This window comes from Triticum dicoccoides, chromosome 5A (assembly GCF_002162155.2).
Source record: "Triticum dicoccoides isolate Atlit2015 ecotype Zavitan chromosome 5A, WEW_v2.0, whole genome shotgun sequence".
Classification (NCBI taxonomy): domain Eukaryota; kingdom Viridiplantae; phylum Streptophyta; class Magnoliopsida; order Poales; family Poaceae; genus Triticum; species Triticum dicoccoides.
Genome location: NC_041388.1, coordinates 380,458,087 through 380,464,105, shown reverse-complemented (window position 1 = coordinate 380,464,105; position 6,019 = coordinate 380,458,087).

The window sequence follows — 6,019 nt, the reverse complement described above, 5'->3', positions numbered from 1 at the left end:
GACTTCCGCTCCATAAACCATGAAGAAAGGTGTATAACCTGTAGATCTGTTAGGAGTGGTGTTGATACTCCACAACACCGAGGGTAACTCCTCTACCCAACAACCCGACGTTCGTTGTAAGGGAACCATGAGCCAGGGCTTGAGACCTTTTAAGATTTCCTGATTCGCTCTCTCAGCCTAACCATTGGATTGAGGGTGAGCTATGGAAGAAACATCAAGACGGATATGCTCACGGTGACAAAACTCCTCCATAGCCCCTTGGGACAAATTAGTGTCATTGTCAGTGATAATGACGTGTGGAAAACCAAAGCGAAAGATCACCTTTTTCATGAACTGAACCGCCGTGGTTGCATCCCACTTACTCTCTGGCTCTGCCTCAACTCATTTTGTGAATTTGTCAACTGCCACTAAAAGATGTGTCTTTTTATCCTTAGACCTTTTGAAAGGTCCAACCATGTCAAGCCCCCAGACCGCAAACGGCCAAGTGATTGGAATCATCCGCAACTCTTGAGCCGGCACATGCGCTCGTCGTGCAAATTTTTGACATCCATCACACCTACTGACCAGATCCTCTGCATCAGTGTGAGCCGTCAACCAGTAAAAACCATGACGAAAAGATTTGGCCACAAGAGACTTTGACCCGATGTGATGACCACAATCCCCTTCATGGATCTCACGGAGTATTTCTTGACCTTCTTCAGGAGAAACACAACGCTGAAACGCTCCCGTGATGCTGCGATGATACAACTCCCCGTTAGAAATCGTCATTGACTTGGACCGCCGGGTTATCTGTCGGGCCAGGGTCTCGTCCTCTGGCAACTCGCCCCGGGTCATGTAGGCCAAGAACGGTACTGTCCAATCTGGAATAACATGAGTAGCCGCCACTAACTGTGCTTCCGGGTCAGGAATGGCCAAATCTTCCTCTGTAGGCAACTTAACCGATGGGTTATGTAAAACATCCAAAAAGGTGTTAGGGGGTATCGGCTTACGCTGATATCCCAACCGGCTTAAGGCATCGGCTGCTTCGTTCTTTCTGCGGTCAATGTGCTTCACTTGATAACCCTTAAAATGCCCTGCAACAGCGTCGACCTCGCGGCGATAAGCCACCATGAGAGGATCTTTGAAATCCCACTTGCCTGACACCTGTTGAGCCACCAAATCTGAATCGCCAAGGCACCAGACCCGGCTCAGACTCATCTCTTTAACCATTCGAAGACCATGGAGCAGGGCTTCATATTCTGCTGGGTTGTTACTACAAGGAAACATCAATTGCAGCACATAACTAAACTTGTCACCTCAGGGAGAAGTTAAAACAACTCCAGCCCCCGAGCCTTCCAACTGTCTGGACCCATCAAAGTGAATCGTCCAATATGTGTTGTCTGGTTTCTCTTCTGGCATCTGCAACTCTGTCCAGTCATTAATGAAGTCAACCAGCGCCTGATATTTGATCACAGTACGTGGCACATACTTCAAACCATAAGACCCAATTTCAATGGCCCACTTGGCGACTCATCCTGTGGCTTCTCTATTTTGAATGATGTCTCCTAGAGGAGCAGAGCTAACCACAGCGATTGGGTGACCCTGAAAGTAATGTTTGAGCTTCCGACTTGCCATGAACACCCCATAAATGAAGCTTCTGCCAATGTGGATATCTTTATTTAGATTCAATCAGCACCTCACTGACGTAGTAAACTGGCCGCTGGACCGGATGTTCCTTGCCAACCTCCTTGCGCTCCACCACAATGGCTACACTGACAGCATGTGAGTTAGCAGCTACATATAACAACAACGGCTCTTTCTCAACCGGAGCAGCAAGAACCGGCGGCTCAGCGAGCTGTTTCTTCATATCCTCAAAGGCAGAGTTAGCAGCATCACTCCAGACAAAATCATCCGCCTTTTTCATCATTTGATACAAAGACATCACCTTCTCCCCTAACCGGCTTATGAACCGACTTAAGGCAGCGACACGACGTGCCAGCCGTTGAACGTCATTGATGCACACTGGTTTGGCCAGAGATGTGATTGCTTTAATTTTCTCCGCTGTTAGCTTCAATACCTCTGTTAGACACCAAAAAACCCAAGAGTTTGCCAGTCGGGACTCCAAAAACACACTTGGCTGGGTTAAGCATCATCTTGTAGACCCGGAGGTTATCAAAGGTCTCCTTCAGATCTGTTACCAATGTTTCCTCTTTTCTGGACTTCACCACTATATCATCCACATAAGCATGAACATTACGCCCAATCTGATTGTGAAGGCAATTCTGCAAACACCGTTGATAAGTCGCCTGGGCACTCTTAAGCCCAAAAGGCATAGACACATAGCAGAAGGCTCCAAACGGAGTGATGAAAGTCATCTTCTCCTGGTCCTTGACTGCCATCTTGATCTGATAATACCCTGAATAGGCATCCAGAAAACTTAAACGCTCACAACCCGCCGTAGCTACAATGATCTGATCAGTATGAGGGAGAGCAAAAGGGTCAGCCGGACAAGCTTTGTTCAAATCAGTGTAATCCACACATATACGCCAGGTGCCGTTTTTCTTGAGTACAAGCACCAGGTTAGCCAACCACTATGGGTGAAAAACTTCCACAATGAACCCGGCCGCCAAGAGTCGGGCCACCTCTTCTCCGATGGCCTTGTGCCGTTCCTCGTTAAACCGTCGAAGAAACTGCCTGGCCGACTTAAATTTCGGATCAATATTAAGAGTGTGCTCAGCGAGTTCTCTCGGGACACCTGGCATGTCAGAAGGTTTCCATGCAAAGATGTGATACGTCTCCGTCGTATTTATAATTTTCGATTGTTCCATGCCAATATTATTGAACTTTCATATACTTTTGGCAACTTTTTATACTATTTTTGGGACTAACATATTGATCCAGTGCCCAGTGCCACTTCCTGTCTGTTGCATGTTTTTGGTTTCGCAGAATATCCATATCAAATGGAGTCCAAACGGGATAAAAACGGACGGAGCTTATTTTTGGAAAATATGGAAAATCCGGAAGGAAAATCAATGCGAACCAGTGCCCGAGGTGGTCACGAGGCAGCCCCCCCCTAGGGCGCGCCCCTACCCTCGTGAGCCCACCGTAAGGCGGTTGACGCTCTTATTTTGCCGCAAGAAAGCTAATATTCAAAAAAAATCACGGCGAAGGTTTCAGGCCAATCGGAGTTATGGATCTCCATATATACACGAAACGGTGAAACAAAGCCAGGGAGAATGTAGAACCAGAGAGAAATAGAGAGATAGATCCAATCTCGGAGGGGCTCTCGCCCCTCCCACGCCATGGGAGCCAAGGACCAGAGGGGAAACCCTCCTCCCATCTAGGGAGGAGGTCAAGGAAGAAGAAGAAGAAGGGGGGGCCTCTCCCCCTTGCTTCCGGTGGCGCCGGAGTGCCGCCGGGGGCCATCATCATCACCGTCATCTTCACCAACAACTTCACCGCCATCATCACCAACTCTTCCCCCCTCTATGCAGCGGTGTAACCTCTCTCTTACCCGTTGTAATCTCTACTTAAACATGGTGCTCAACGCTATATATTATTTCCAAATGATGTATGGCTATCTTATGATGTTTGAGTAGATCTGTTTTGTCCTAATGGCTATTTGATGATCTTGATTGGTTTGAGTTGTATGTTTTATTATTGGTGCTGTCCTATGGTGCTCTCCGTGTCGCGCAAGCGTGAGGGATTCCCGCTGTAGGGTTTGCAATATGCTTATGATTTGCTTATGGTGGGTGGCGTGAGTGACAGAAGCACATACCCGAGTAAGTAGGTTGTTTGCGTATGAGATAAAGGGGACTCGATACTTTAATGCTATGGTTGGGTTTTACCTTAATAAATCTTTAGTAGTTGCGGATGCTTGCTAGAGTTCCAATCATAAGTGCATATGATCCAAGTAGAGAAAGTATGTTAGCTTATGCCTCTCCCTCAAATAAAATTGCAATAATGATTACCGGTCTAGTTATCGTTTGCCTAGGGACAAATAACCTTCTTGTTGACAAAGGCTCTTTACTAAAACTAATTTAGTTGTGTCTTTATCTAAACAGCCCCTAGCTTTTATTTACGTGCTCTTTACTTTCTTGCAAGCTTACCCAAAAACACCTACAAAGTACTTCTAGTTTCATACTTGTTTCCGGTAAAGCAAACGTCAAGCGTGCGTAGAGTTGTATCGGTGGTCGATAGAACTTGAGGGAATATTTGTTCTACCTTTAGCTCCTCATTGGGTTCGACACTCTTACTTATCGAAAGAGGCTGCAATTGATCCCCTATACTTGTGGGTTATCAAGACCTTTTTCTGGCGCCGTTGCCGTGGAGCAATAGCGTGGGGTGAATATTCTCTTGTGTGCTTGTTTGTTTTATCACTAAGTAATGTTTATTTGTTGTTTTTAGTTTTTTCCTATCTTTAGTTATGGGTAGGAAACGTAAAATACCAAAAAAATTAGATGTACCTACTGAACCAATGGTTGAAGAACCACTCAAAATCTATCACACTGCTGAAGCTTATTACTTGGATCATCTTTGATCCCTATGTGCTCGTGCTGAAACCTCAACTAGCCTAGTTGAGGGAAAATCTTTAGATGAGCATGCTTGTTATGTGCTACACCGAATATCTCAAAAAGGGAAACTTTTACAGCATCAAATTTATACTATGCAATGCTATGCTTGGAATTTATGCTATTATTATGATTTTACTTGTTGTTCTGAAAACCCTAAGAAACACCTTCCCTACCAATGTGAGTTTATTGATAATGGAATCTTATCTTCATATGCTAAGGGTGTTTATAATTACTATGATGTTCAACAAATTGAAGAATTTGTTGCTTTTAAGGGTGCTTTTGAAATTGCTTCTTTGATTGAAAAGTATGATGCTACTCTTTACAAATCTGAAAATTTTGCTATACTTGAATATTGTTATGAGAATTATGCTTCTAATACCTATGTTAAACAATATATTGAGAAATACTCCGCTGTCCAAGAAGAGACTAATATTTTGCACGAGTCTATGGTAGAAGAAATTGATGAAACTGTGAGCTCGTTGGATGAAAAAGATGAGGAGGAGAGCGAAGAACAAAAGGAGGAAGAGCGGATTGATCACCCATGCCCACCTTCTAATGAGAGTAACTCTTCAACTCATACATTGTTTAATTCCCCTTCGTGCTTACCGAAGGATGATTGCTATGATGGCTGTTATGATCCCCTTGATTCTCTTGAAATATCCCTTTTTGATGATGCTTGCTATGCTTGTGGCCAAGATGCCAATATGAATGATGCTTATGGAGATGAACTTGCTATAGTTCCTTATGTTAAACATGAAGTTGTTGCTATTGCACCCACACATGATAGTCCTATTATCTTTTTGAATTCTCCCGACTACACTATATCGGAGAAGTTTTCCCTTATTAAGGATTATATTGATGGGTTACCTTTTACCGTTACACATGATGATTTTGATAGATATAATATGCATGTGCTTGCTGCTCCTACTTGCAATTATTATGAGAGAGGAACTATATCTCCACCTCTCTATGCTTCCCACATGATAAAATTGCAAGAAACTGTTTATACTATGCATTGGCCTTTACTTTGTGTGCATGAATTGTTCTTTTATGACATGCCGATGCATAGGAAGAGAGTTAGACTTCGTTGTTGCATGATATATGTTACTTTGTGCTCACTACTAAATTACAAATCATTGTTAATTAAAATTGGCTTTGATATACCTTGGGATCCGGGTGGATCCATTACTTGAGCACTATATGCCTAGCTTAATGGCTTTAAAGAAAGCGCTGCCAGAGAGACAACCTGGAAGTTTTAGAGAGTCATTTATTTCTGTTGAGTGTTTTCATATAGTTTAAAAACAACAAAAATAAAGAGGGAAACCCAAAACTTTTTCAAACAGAAAAGCAAAAGTGAGAGAGACAAGCATTGTTGAAGTGGGAGCTAGCCTTGAACTTTGTTCATGCTCACGGCAACTTTGTGAATCTTGATTACAGAAACTTTTCAACAAAAATAATTATCCCCT